Source organism: Phyllobates terribilis, unplaced genomic scaffold (genome assembly GCF_046119375.1).
Source record: "Phyllobates terribilis strain yellow unplaced genomic scaffold, ASM4611937v1 Scaffold_84__1_contigs__length_6523798, whole genome shotgun sequence".
Lineage (NCBI taxonomy): Eukaryota > Metazoa > Chordata > Amphibia > Anura > Dendrobatidae > Phyllobates > Phyllobates terribilis.
This window is the reverse complement of record NW_027362844.1, coordinates 5,211,769-5,226,957: the sequence shown is the minus strand read 5'-3', so window position 1 is coordinate 5,226,957 and position 15,189 is coordinate 5,211,769.

The window sequence follows — 15,189 nt, the reverse complement described above, 5'->3', positions numbered from 1 at the left end:
TTGTCAGTCATTGTACAGGAGGAGGAGGAGGTGAGCTGTGACATCACCTATTCTGAATGCTGGATCCTGTGTTATATACTGTATTTAGAGGAGTTATCCGTCATTGTACAGGAGGATGAGGTGAGCTGTGACATCACATATTGTGAATGCTGGATCCTCTGTTATATACGGTATATAGAGGTGTTATCTGTCATTGTACAGGAGGAGGAGGTGAGCTGTGACATCAACTATTGTGAATGGTGGACTCTGTGTTATCTACTATATATAGAGGTGTTATCAGTCATTGTACAGGAGAGGGAGGAGGTGAGCTGTGACATCACCTATTGTGAATGGTGGATCCTGTGCTATCTACTGTATATAGAGGTGTTATCAGTCATTGCACAGGATGTGGAGGTGAGCTGTGATATCACCAATTGTAAATGGTGGATCCTGTGTTATCTACTGTATATAGAGGTGTTGTCAGTCATTGTACAGGAGGGGGAGGAGGTGAGCTGTGACATCAACTATTGTAAATGGTGGATCCTCTATTATCAACTGTATATAGAGATGTTATCAGTCATTGTACAGGAGGAGTAGGTGAGCTGTGATATCTATTGTAAATGGTGGATCCTGTGTGATATACTGTATATAAAGGTGTTATCAGTCATTGTACAGGATGAGGAGGTGACTTGTGACATCACCTATTGTGAATGGCGGATCCTGTGTTATCTACTGTATATAGAGGTGTTGTCAGTCATCGTACAGGAGGAGGAGGAGGTGAGCTGAGACATCACCTATTGTGAATGCTGGATCCTGTGTTATATACTGTATATAGAGGTGTTATCCATCATTGTGCAGGAGGAGGAGGTGAGCTGTGACATCACGTATTGTGAATGGTGGATCCTGTGTTATCTACTATATATAGAGGGGTTATCAGTCATTGTACAGGAGGGGGAGGAGATGAGCTGTGATAACACCTATTGTGAATGGTGGATCCTGTGTTATCTACTGTATATAGAGGTGTTATCAGTCATTGCTCAGGATGTGGAGGTGAGCTGTGATATCACCAATTGTAAATGGTGGATCCTGTGTTATCTACTGTATATAGAGGTGCTGTCAGTCATTGTACAGGAGGGGGAGGAGGTGAGCTGTGACATCACCTATTGTAATTGGTGGATTCTTTGTTATCTACTGTATATAGAGGTGTTATCGGTCATTGTGCAGGAGGAGGAGGTGAGCTGTGATATCATCTATTGTAATTGGTGGATCCTGTGTTATATACTGTATATAGAGGTGTTATCAGTCATTGTACAGGAGGAGGAGGTGAGCTGTGACATCACCTATTGTAAATGGTGGATCCTGTGTTATATACTGTATATGGAGGTGTTATCAGTCATTGTACTGGAGGAGGAGGTGAGCTGTGACATCATCTATTGTAAATGGTGGATCCTGTGTTATCTACTGTATATAGAGGTGTTATCAGTCATTGTACAAGAGGAGGAGGAGGTGAATTGTGACATAACCTATTGTGAATGGTGGATCCTTTGTTATATTCTGTATATAGAGGTGTTATCAGTCAATGTACAGGAGGAGGAGGTGAGCTGTGACATCACCTATTGTAAATGGTGGATCCTGTGTTATATACTGTATATAGAGGTGTTATATCAGTCATTGTGCATGAAGAGGAGGAGGAGGTGAGCTGTGACATCACCTATTGTGAATTGTGGATCCTGTGTTATCTACTGTATATAGTGGTGTTTTCAGTCATTGTACAGGAGGAGGAGGTGAGCTGTGACATCACCTATTGAGAATGGTGGATCCTGTGTTATCTACTGTAAATAGAGATGTTATCAGTCATTGTACAGGAGGAGGAGGAGGTGAGCTGTGACATCACCTATTGTAAATGGTGGATCATGCGTTATCTACTGTATATAGAGGTGTTATCAGTCATTGTTCAGGAGGAGGTGAGCTGTGACATCACCTATTGTGAATGGTGGATCCTGTGTAATCTACTCTATATAGAGGTGTTGTCAGTCATTGTACAGGAGGAGGAGGAGGTGAGCTGTGACATCACCTATTCTGAATGCTGGATCCTGTGTTATATACTGTATTTAGAGGAGTTAACCGTCATTGTACAGGAGGATGAGGTGAGCTGTGACATCACATATTGTGAATGCTGGATCCTCTGTTATATACGGTATATAGAGGTGTTATCTGTCATTGTACAGGAGGAGGAGGTGAGCTGTGACATCAACTATTGTGAATGGTGGACTCTGTGTTATCTACTATATATAGAGGTGTTATCAGTCATTGTACAGGAGAGGGAGGAGGTGAGCTGTGATATCACCTTTTGTGAATGGTGGATCCTGTGTTATCTACTGTATATAAAAGTGTTATCAGTCATTGTACATGAGTAGTAGGAGGAGGTGAGCTGTGACATCACCTATTGTGAATGGTGGATCCTGTGTTATCTGCTGTATATAGAGGTGTTATCAGTCAATGTACAGGAGGAGGAGGTGAGCTGTGACATCACCTATTGTAAATGGTGGATCCTGTGTTATATACTGTATATAGAGGTGTTATCAGTCATTATACAGGAGGATGAGGTGAGGTGTGACATCACCTATTGTAAATTGTGGATTCTGTGTTATCTACTGTATATAGAGGTGTTACCAGTCATTGTACAGGAGGAGGAGGTGAGCTGTGACTTCACCTATTGTGAACGGTGGATCCTGTGTTATCTACTGTATATAGAGGTGTTATCAGTCATTGTACAGGAGTAGGAGGTGAGCTGTGACATCACGTATTGTAAATGGTGAATCCTGTGTTATCTACTGTATATAGAGGTGTTATCAGTCATTGTACAAGAGGAGGAGGAGGTGAATTGTGACATAACCTATTGTGAATGGTGAATCCTGTGTTATATACTGTATATAGAGGTGTTATCAGTCATTGTACAGGAGGAGGAGGTGAGCTGTGACATCACCTATTGTAAATGGTGGATCCTGTGTTATATACTGTATATAGTGGTGTTATCAATCATTGTACAGGAGGAGGAGGAGGTGAGCTGTGACATCACCTATTGTGAATGGTGGATCCTGTGTTATCTACTGTAAATAGAGATGTTATCAGTCATTGTTCAGGAGGAGGAGGAGGTGAGCTGTGACATCACCTATTGTAAATGGTGGATCCTGTGTTATATTCTGTATATAGAGGTGTTATATCAGTCATTGTGCATGAGGAGGAGGAGGAGGTGAGCTGTGACATCACCTATTGTGAATGGTGGATCCTGTGTTATCTACTGTATACAGTGGTGTTTTTAGTCATTGTACAGGAGGAGGAGGTGAGCTGTGACATCACCTATTGTGAATGGTGGATCCTGTGTAATCTACTCTATATAGAGGTGTTGTCAGTAGTGTTGAGCGAGCACTAAAATGCTCGGGTGCTCGAAGCTCGGGCCGAGCTCACTGTGATACTCGGGTGCTCGACCCGAGCAACGAGCCCAATGTTAGTCTATGGGAGACCCGAACATTTTTGTGGCGGCTCCCCCAGCAGTCTGTAGAAAGCCTAAAAAGTGCCCAAAACGATAGTGACAGTGCTCAAATGACATGGGGACAGCATGGGGATCGCCCCTGGAAGCATTTCTGACCCCCAGGTCACTGCTGTCAACAACGTGGTCAGAGGTATTAAGCCACTTTTACAGGCTCACAATAAAACGTTCAAAAACGAAAGTGAAAGTGCTTTCCTGTGAAATATGTTAACCCCTTAACGACCATGGGTCTTTCTGTTTTTGTGTTTTCCTTTTTTGCTCCCCTTCTTCCCAGAGCCAGAACTTTTTTATTTTTCGGTCAATATGGCCATGTGAGGGCTTATTTTTTGCGGGACGAGTTGGACTTTTAAACACCATCACTGGTTTTACCATATCGTGTGCTGGAAAATGGGAAAAAAATTCCAAGTGCAGTGAAACTGCAAAAAAAATGCAATTCCACAGTTGTTTTTTGGGTCCTTTTTTACCACGTTCACAGATTGCTTAAACTGACCTGCCATCATTATTTTCCAGGTCGTTACGAGTTCATTGACACCAAACATGTATAGGTTCTTTTTTATTTAAGTGGTGAAAAAAAAATCCAAAGCTTGCTAAAAAAACAAAAAAAAAATGACGCCATTTTCCGAGACCCTTAGCTTCTCCATTTTTCGGGATCTGGGGCTGGGTGAGGGCTTATTTTTTGCGTGCCGGGCTGACGTTTTTATTGATAGCATTTTGGGGTAGATCCGATGTTTTGATCGCCCGTTATTGCTTTTTATTGCAAAGTTGTAGCGACCAAAAAAACTTAATTCTGGCGTTTAAAATTTTTTTCTCGTTACGCCGTTTACTGATTGTATTAATTCTTCTTTTATATTGATAGATCGGGCGATTCTGAACGCGGCGATACCAAATATGTGTATGTGTTTTTTTTTTATATATATATATATATTTTATTTTGAATGGGGCGAAAGGGGGATGACTTAAACTTTTATATATTTTTTATTTTTTTAATATTTTTAAAAACTTTTTTTTTACACTTTCTGCTTGCTTCTATAGTCTCCAGAGGAGACTAGAAGCAGCAGTTGTCTGATTGCTTCTACTGCATACAAGCGGTGAGCAGATCGCTTGTATGCAGGAGAAATGCTCACTTACTATGAGCGCTGACCACTGCTGCAGACCCTGAGTTGTCATGCCCACCCATTGGTGACCCGCGATCACATGATGGGGTCACTGTGGGCGGGGCTTAGGACTCCCGGAAGTGCGAGTTAAATGCCACTGTCAGAGATTTAACATGTTAACAGCCGCGGGTGGATTGCGATTCCAATAATAAGCTGACATGTGCTCGCTTCAGTGCGGGCTCACCGCCGGAGCCCCCGCTGAACCGGCCTTCCCGACCTGGTGCGTACTATTACTGACCAGGTCGGAAAGGGGTTAAGGAACATCCTTTCCAGGGTAAAGACTTGTGTATAAGGTAAAATAAATAACCAAAAACAAAAATACTCCTCCACACCTTGGGCTATGTTCACAAGTAGCATTTTTTATGCGTTTTTGCACGTTTGTATTGCTTTCAACCGTGACAAATGCATTCACCGGGAAATGTCATTTTAACATTTTACAACCTTATCTGGCCATGTGCTGTGTGACACATGCATACAGTGCTAAAAAAAATGGGAACAGCATGGGGAAGACCCCTGGAAGCATCTCTGACACCCAGGTCACTGCCTAAAAGTGTGCCCATCAGAAGTGATCCTTGCCGCATCAGAAGATGCAGACTTGCAACTATCCCCGTGCAAGTCCTTGTCCCAGGGCAGTGTTCAATTGTACCTCCCCCATAACTTGCAATACAAGCGCAAGTATGCAGCCTGCCACCCACCCACCCCCGGGCTGCAATACCATACTGCTAGCTTGCTTGCACTTGAAATTGGGCCTTTTAGGCATGTGGAGGTGGAATCTGGCCACCACGTTATGGCTGCGTCGGTAGCCTGGTATCCATACTCAGTCCCCTGCCGCCCGGCGGCCGGGTGTCCACGCTTGGTCCCCAGCCGCCAGGGGGCGGCCGGGTGTCCATACTCGGTCCCCAGCCGCCCCGCGGCCAGGTGCCCACACGCAGTCACCAGCCGCGTGGGGGTGGCCGGGTGTCCATAAACGGTCCCCAGCCGCCCCTATTTGTCCCGGTGTGCCTTATACACAAGCGCGCATGCCAAAACATTACCTGTGCCCTCCCCAGTGCATTTAGTGGGAAGGACAGCCTAACCACAAATACGTGGACAAGTGAATGTGGCCAGGAATGGTCCATCTCACTGACGCCTTCACACTGGGTTAATATTGTGGAAGCCGGGACACAGTTGGACACTGGGATGCAACACGTCCTCCAGACATAGAGGATTGCGGGTCCTGGGTCAATCAGGCTTCAACACAAAGTTCAGAAGGTAGACAGCAGCAGTGGTCGGCCTCCTACACAACGAGTAAATTATTCATGATCATGAGGCCATCCACCTCCTTAGCTTTCTGTTCCTTGGAATGCAAGCGCATGTATGTAGTAGCAGCTAGGCCTGAGGTGGTCAGCGTTTTGGCGCATATTCTACCTCCTTCGAGGATTGCTGGATGTTTTCCTGCTACTATCCCAGTTCTATGACTCCCGTTAAAACAAAGCTTCAGGTGATGAATGATGGATGAGGTGGTGGCAAAGGAGAAAGAGCAGGAGGAACAGGGACCATTCACATCAATATCAGGCCAGTCAACCAGATATGTCTTGTAGGATATGTTTCTGTACCAAAAGGAGCGGTTCAGCTACACAGTTATAGGGCATACAGTGAATGCAATGCCTAACAAAAATTTCAAGGCACTCCAATACCCCTTGGAAGTGACATGGAGGTCAGAGGGCCTTAACTAAACCGTTTTTTCCATTTATAGCAACTGGGTCTCCTGTACACTGTTGGCCTAAGCAGGGAATGGAAGGTTTTCCAAAAATTATTAGGCACTGCAATGCCCCTTGAAACAGACGTGGATTACAGCGTATTAAAAACCTTCTACCCATTATTGGGGAGTGGGTCTCCCTTAGTGTTCGCCTATGCATTGAAAAGCAAAAGCTGACAAAAATTAGGAGGAAATGCAATGCCCGTTGCAAAAGTCGTGGAGGTTAGAGGCAATTAAAAACAACATGTCAATGCCCCTTGGAAGAGCTGTGGAGTTCAGAGTGGTTTAACAAGACAGTTTTAATGCCCCTTAGAAGAGACGTGGAGTTCAGAGTGGTTTAACAAGACAGTTTTAATGCCCCTTGGAAGAGATGTGGAGGTCACAGTAGCTTAACAAGATGGTTTTAATGCCCCTTGGAAGAGATGTGGAGTTCAAAGTGGTTTAACAAGACAGTTTTAATGCCCCTTGGAAGAGTGGTGGAGGTTACAGTGGAATAAAAAGACAATATCAATGCCCCGTGGAAGAGACGAGGAGGTCACAGTAGCTTAACAAGATGGTTTTAATGCCCCTTGGAAGAGACGTGGCATTAGTGGTTTAACAAGACAGTTTTAATGCCCCTTGTAAGAGTGGTGGAGGTTACAGTGGAATAAAAAGACAATATCAATGCCCCGTGGAAGAGACGTGGAGGTCACAGTAGCTTAACAAGACGGTTTTAATGCCCCTTCGAAGAGTGGTGGAGGTCGCAGTGGAATAAAAAGACAATATCAATGCCCTGTGGAAGAGACGTGGAGGTCACAGTAGCTTAACAAGACGCTTTTAATGCCCCTTGGAAGAGTGGTGGAGGACGCAGTGGAATAAAAAGACAATATTAACGACCCTTGGAAGAGACGTGGAGGTCACAGTAGCTTAACAAGACGATTTTAATGCCCCTTACAAGAGCCATGCAGTACAGCATATTAAAAACATTATTCCCATTATTGGGGAGTGGGTCTCCCATAGTCTTTGCCTATGCCTTCCAAGCAAAAGCTGCCAAAAATTAGGAAGGGGGAACTTGCAATGTCCCTTACAAGAGCCATGCAGTACAGCATATTAAAAACATTATTCCCATTATTGGGGAGTGGGTCTCCCATAGTCTTTGCCTATGCCTTCCAAGCAAAAGCTGCCAAAAATTAGGACAGAGGAACTTGCAATGCTGGCAACATGGACCACGGTCACCCTGGTGGTATAGTGGTCGTGGAGGCTGAGGATAAGGAGAAGAGCAAAAAACAGCCGAAATGAGGAAGCATATACCCATGGGTGGGAGTGAAGCGATGCATGGGAATACACCTCCCGAAATAACACAGTGGATTTGACTTTATGTTACTCTGCTGTCATTTGGTGGTGATGAGAAGTCTGGCCCAATCTTGCCCTTGTTCATTTTGATAAGGGTCAGCTTGTCAGCATTGTCAGTTGACAGGCGAGTGCACTTATCAGTTATAATTCCCCCAGCGGCACTAAAAACACGCTCCGATAACACGCTAGCGGCAGGGCAGGCCAGGACCTCCAAGGCGTACAGAGCGAGTTCATTCCAAGTGTCCAGCTTGGATACCCAATAATTAAAAGGCACAGAGGAATCACGGAGGACGCTGGTACGATCGGCAAGGTACTCCCTCAACATCTTTTGAAACTTTCCACTCCTTGTGAGAGTACCCCGCGCCTCAGGGCCTGTAAGCTGGGCGGGTGTCAGAAAACTGTCCCAGAACGTTGACAGTGTTCCCCTGCCTCTGCTGGATTGGAGTTGCATCTCTCTCGCCTGTACGCCTTGGTTGGGCAACGAACTGTGACCTCTGCCGCTAGCGTGTTCAGATGGGAATTTTTTTAAGAGTTCTGCAGCAAGGGCCTTCTGGTATTGCCCCATTTTTGTAGACCTCTCCACCTCAGGAATAAGAGAGTGAAAGTTCTCCTTGTAGCGGGGGTCTACAAGTGTCACCAACCAGTAATGACTGTCACCCAACATTCTGACAACGCGAGGGTCACGGTTAAGGCAGCGTAACATAAAGTCAGCCATGCGTGCCAGACTGGTAACGGGCAAGATTTCCGTGTCCTCACCAAGATGACGACTGACCATGCTCTCCTCCTCCTCCTCCTCTTCCTCCTCCCCCCTGTCCTCAGGCCACCCACGCTGAACCGACGGTATGACACTTGTACAGGTACTACCGTCTACAATGCATGATAGCAGCTCCTGTTCTTCCTCCTCCTCCTCCTCCTCCTCCTCTCCCTCATTGTCCCCCAATGCACGTTGGGATGAGATGAGGCTGGGCTGTGTGTAATCGCCCGCTACGGCTTCTTGATCCATCTCATCATACTCTGGCTGCAATGCCTCCTCTTTAATTCTCTGCAGAGAGCGTTGCAAAAGACAGACAAGTGGGATGCTGACACTAATGATGGCGTCATCGCCACTCACCATCTTGGTGGCCTCCTCAAAGTTTGTCAGGATGGTACATATGTCAGACATCCAGGTCCACTCCTGAGGTCCTATGTGTGGAGTCTGACCTGAATATCGACGGCCTTGTTGCAGCTGGTACTCCACAACTGCTCTCTTCTGCTCACAAATCCTTTGCAACATGTGGAGGGTAGAGTTCCAATGTGTGGGGACATCACACACCAGTCGGTGTGCCGGAAGCTGCAAACGCTGCTGCAACACAGCAAGGGCGGCGGAAGCTGTAGCCGACTTGCGAAAATGAGCTGACAGGCGGCGTACTTTCACGAGCAGATCTGGCAACTCAGGCTACGATTTAAGAAACCGCTGAACCACGAGGTTAAGCACATGAGCCACGCATGGTACGTGTGTGATCTCACCTCGCCTCAGAGCCGCCACCAGGTTACGGCCATTGTCACACGCGACCATGCCGGGATGTAGGTTCAGCGGTCTCAGCCACAGATCTGCCTGCTCTTTCACAGCTGTCCACAACTCACAAGCAGTGTGAGGTTTATCACCTAAGCTTATGAGTTTCAGCACAGCCTGTTGCCGCTTGGCGGAGGCAGTACTGCAATGCTCCCAGCTTGTAACTGATGTGGTGATATCTGAGATGGAGGCTGAACATGAGGAGGAGGAGGAGGATGCGCAGGAGCTGTACACTGTGGGGGCAACTCTGACTGACATAGGGCCCGCAATCCTCGGTGTGGGGAGGATGTGTTCCGTCCCAAGGTCCGACTGGGTCCCGGCTTCCACTATGTTTACCCAGTGTGCCGTCAGAGAGATGTACCGTCCCTGGCCACAAGCACTTGTCCACGTGTCCGTTGTCAGGTGGACTCTCCCAGTAACTGCGTTGTTGAGGGCACGGCAGATGCTTTGGGACACGTGCTTGTGTAGTGCGGGGATGGCACACCGGGCAAAATAGTGTCGGCTGGGGACCGAGTACCGAGGGACGGCCACCGCCATAAGATTGCGGAAGGATTCCGTCTCCACCAGCCTAAAAGGCAGCATTTCCAATGCAAGCAGTCGTGAAATGTGCGAATTTAGGACTGTGGCCTGTGGGGCGTTAGCTGCGAATTTCCGCTTTCGTTCAAAGGTCTGGGATATGGACAATTGAACGCTGCGGTGGGACGTGGACGTGGACGTTGATGCTGTTTCTTGAGAAACTGCCATAACAAGTGAAGACTGAGAGGAGGGGGCATCTTTACATGCAGTATGGACAGGGGATTGCCTTGCACACACAACAGGGGGTTCTATTGCACGCACAACAGTGGAAGAAGCAGTTGTGACACCCGCTGACACTGGTCGTGGACCCTGGGTTTCGCCACACAAAGTCGGGTGCTTTGCTGCCATGTGCCTGATCATGCTGGTGGTGGTCAGGCTGGTAGTTTTGTCACCCCTGCTGATGCTGGCATGGCAGGTGGAACATATGGCCTTTTTGGGGTTATCAGCAGAGTCTTTAAAAAAATTCCAGACTCTGGAAGACTTACCGCTTGTACTGGCAATGTCCCTCGTGTTGGTGTTACGGGGAACGGTTGCCTGCCTTCTGTCAGCGGCCACCACACTGCTTCTTCCTGCCTGTTGGGGTACTCTGCCTCCCTCCCCCTGTGTGCTGCTGGCCTCACTCTGCATGTCCTCCTTCCACGTTGGGTCAGTTACTAGATCATCCACCACCTCCTCCTCTTCCACTTGCGCACCACGATCCTCCTCCTCACTTCCTGGCAATTGTGTCTCATCATCGTCCACCTCTTGTGACAGATTGCCAACGTCGACTTCCTGTGGCCGTGGCTGTTCAAATATTTGGGCATCGCAACATGGGATCTCCTCTTCCACCACTTCAAGCGTATCAGGCGAGGGGCCCAAATATGGAAATGGACCAGTGAACAGCTCTTCAGAGTGTCCAAGTGTGGGATCACTTGCTGTCTGACGACACTCGGCATGGTGGGAGGAAGGAGCATCACGGTGAGGAGGAGTATGCGGTCGAGACTCATGGCTACTAAGAGTTGACCGTGTGGAAGACAGACCGGAGGTGGTGGTGCCCAGGTAACTGGAAGTATTATCTGCTATCCAATTAATAACCTGTTCACACTGATCAGTTCTCAATACTGGTATTGTTCTGTGCTTCCCTAGTAATTCGGTCAAGAAGTGGGAGCGAGAAGATGTGGCTGTTGGTTGTGGCACATTTTCACCTTGGCCACGGCCCCGTCCTCTGCACGAACCATCACCATAATGTCCACTTCCACGTCCCTTGCCACGCGCCTTGCCCATTGTAAATGAAGTAAAATAGCTTACACTTGCACTATCAATGGAAAAAGGGTAATATAGAGTAGATTAGAACCGTGGAAGAGGAAAACCACAGTTATTGTTTACTGGGGTATACCACACTTTTTTAAATAGAGATATTTGCGGCTGAACAGTGAGCGACACACTCAAACTGCTTTTTTTTTAGATACCAAAGGCCCAAAACTGGATAGTACAGCGATTTGACCCGTGGAACTGCGAAACCACACTGGGATGTCGGGCCTACACAAGACTATTTTCAACAGATATATTTTTGTGTCACAACAGTCAGGAGACACTACTGTTTTTCTTTACGGAAAAAACTACCAAAACCTGAATAATAGAGATTTTTTACCGTGGGATGGCAAAACCACAGTTATTGTTTACTGGGGTATACCACACTTTTTTAAATAGAGATATTTGCGGCTGAACAGTGAGCGACACACTCAAACTGCTTTTTTTTAGATACCAAAGGTCCAAAACTGGATAGTACAGCGATTTGACCCGTGGAACTGCGAAACCACACTGGGATGTCGGGCCTACACAAGACTGTTTTCAACAGATATATTTTTGTGTCACAACAGTCAGGAGACACTACTGTTTTTCTTTATGGAAAAAACTACCAAAAGCTGAATAATAGAGCTTTTTTACCGTGGGATGGCAAAACCACAGTTATTGTTTACTGAGGTATACCACACTTTTTTAAATAGAGATATTTGCGGCTGAACAGTGAGCGACACACTCAAACTGCTTTTTTTTTAGATACCAAAGGCCCAAAACTGGATAGTACAGCGATTTGACCCGTGGAACTGCGAAACCACACTGGGATGTCGGGCCTACACAAGACTATTTTCAACCGATATATTTTTGTGTCACAACAGTCAGGAGACACTACTGTTTTTCTTTACGGAAAAAACTACCAAAAGCTGAATAATAGAGATTTTTTACCGTGGGATGGCAAAACCACAGTTATTGTTTACTGGGGTATACCACACTGTTTTAAATAGAGATATTTGCGGCTGAACAGTGAGCGACACACTCAAACTGTTTTTTTTTAGATACAAATGGCCCAAAATGGATAATACAGAGGTTTGAACCGTGGAAGTGCAAAACCACACTTCTGTTTCTCTAGCCTACACCAGACTATTTTCAACAGTTATACAGTTATATGAAAAAGTTTGGGCACCCCTATTAATCTTAAGCTTAATGTTTTATAAAAATTGGTGTTTTTGCAACAGCTATTTCAGTTTGATATATGTAATAACTGTTGGACACAGTAATGTTTCTGCCTTGAAATTAGGTTTATTGTACTAACAGAAAATGTGCAATCTGCATTCAAACAAAATTTGACAGGTGCATAAGTATGGGCACCTCACCAGAAAAGTGACATTAATATTTAGTAGATCCTCCTTTTGAAAAAATAACAGCCTCTAGTCGCTTCCTGTAGCTTTTAATGAGTTCCTGGATCCTGGATGAAGGTATTTTTGACCATTCCTCTTTACAAAACAATTCCAGCTCAGTTAAGTTTGATGGTCGCCGAGCATGGACAGCCCTCTTCAAATGATCCCACAGATGTTCAATGATATTCAGGTCTGGGGACTGGGATGGCCATTCCAGAACATTGTAATTGTTCCACTGCATGAATGCATGAGTCGATTTGGAGCGGAGTTTTGGATCATTGTCTTGCTGAAAGATCCATCTCCTGCGCAACTTCAACTTTATCACTGATTCTTGAACATTATTGTCAAGAATCTGCTGATACTGAGTGGAATCCATGTGTCCCTCAACTTTAACAAGATTCCCGGTGCCGGCATTGGCCACACAGCCCCAAAGCATGATGGAGCCTCCACCAAATTTTACTGTGGGTAGCAAGTGTTTTTCTTGGAATGCTGTGTTTTTTTGCTGCCATGCATAACGCCTTTTTGTATGACCAAACAACTCAATCTTGGTTTCATCAGTCCACAGGACCTTCTTCCAAAAAGAAATTGGCTTCTCCAAATGTGCTTTTGCATAACTCAGCCGACTCTGTTTGTGGCGTGCTTGCAGAAACGGCTTCTTTCGCATCACTCTCCCATACAGCTTCTCCTTGTGCAAAGTGCGTTGCATAGTTGACCGATGCACAGTGACACCATCTGCAGCAAGTTGATGCTGCAGCTCTCTGGAAGTGGTCTGAGGATTGTCCTTGACTGATCTCACCATTCTTCTTCTCTGCCTTTCTGATGTTTTTCTTGGCCTGCCACTTCTGGCCTTAACAAGAACTGTCCCTGTGTTCTTCCATTTCCTTACTATGTTCCTCACAGTGGAAACTGACAGGTTAAATCTCTGAGACAGCTTTTTGTATCCTTCCCCTGAACAACTATGTTGAATAATCTTTGTTTTCAGATCATTTGACAGTTGTTTTGAGGAGCCCATGATGCCACTCTTCAGAGGAGATTCAAACAGGAGAACAACTTGCAAGTGGCCTCTTTAAGTAGCTTTTCTCATGATTGCATACACCTGGCTATGAAGTTCAAAGCTCAATGAGGTTACAAAACCAAAAAAAGTGCTTTAGTAAGTCAGTAAAAAGTAGGTAGGAGTATTTAAAACAAGAAAATGATAAGAGTGCCCATACTTATGCACCTGTCAAATTTTGTTTGAATGCAGATTGCACATTTTCTGTTAGTACAATAAACCTCATTTCAAGGCAGAAACATTACTGTGTCCAACAGTTATTACATATATCAAACTGAAATAGCTGTTGCAAAAACACCAATTTTTATAAAACAATAAGCTTAAGATTAATAGGGGTGCCCAAACTTTTTCATATAACTGTATTTGTGTCTGAAAAATCAGAGACACGCTTTTTTTTTGGGGGGGGGGGGGACACCAAAAGGTTAATAATAGTATTTGTACAGTGTGAAGGAGGAAAAAAAAAGGAGGATTTAGATGAAAAAAAAGGATTTTTCCTGGCCCCCGACACCTGGTGCTAAATCCAGCAATTTAAGCAACAGGAGCACACAGGACTGTAATGCAGCGTTTGCTGGTATAACCACTGTGTCTCCTATACAGCCTGCCTGCCTGGTATCTGGGATGGATATTAGTCCTGAAAAGGACTGTTTGTTTGTTCTGGCAGCCTTTACGGACCCTACACTAACTATTTCGCAGTTTATATCTCTCCCTAAATCAGCAGCGCTGTCCCTACACTGTCTAATCCGGAGCGACTGTGTCCAAGATGGTGGCGCCCCGTTTTAAATACTCGAGGTGACGCTGTGCGGCCAGCCAATCACTGTAATGCCCACAACCAACATGGCTGCAGCATTACAGTGACTGGCTGGCAATCCCTGCATGTTCATTGGCTCTGTAAAGAGCGCCAAACATGCAGGGCGGAGACCCGAGCTCCCGCCCGAGTAACCCGGAAATGCTCGGTGCTCGCCGAACATCCCGAGTAGCGTGATGCTCGGGCAAGTACCGAGCAGTGTCGAGCATGTTCGCTCAACACTAAAAATTACTAATCATGTTTATCTGTATCTTGGCTGGAAAATAATTTGGGCTTTGTAGCAGTGTGCAGTACTGATTCTATTAGGCCATCTATACTAAGCTCCACCAGATTTAAAATTAATAATAATTTTTAGCTGCATCTAGCCCGGAAAATAATTTTGGGGCTCCGAGATGCGCAAGACACATAAGTGCCTTCTTGCTGCACTACCTGCAACATGACCTTCAGATTGTCAGAATTCGACGTAATCCTGACTACTGGGTTGCCACACTCTTAGATCCCTGACACTCTTCGATCAACCTTTTCATTTTAATAAAGACCAAAAAAATGGTCATTTTTGAAATTATAAGCATTAGCAGGTTATTAGAAACTGAAATCAAACAGTTTTCAACTCAAAACGTTATTCTAGGTGATGCTACATTTGCACATAGGACCCCTTGTTCGAAAGGAGCTTCTGAACTCTCTCGTCCATTGAATTTGTCAGGTTTTGGATGGTTTCTGCTTCAATTGTTTTGCATGAGGACAGAATACCCTCCCAGAGCTGTTGCTTAGATGTGA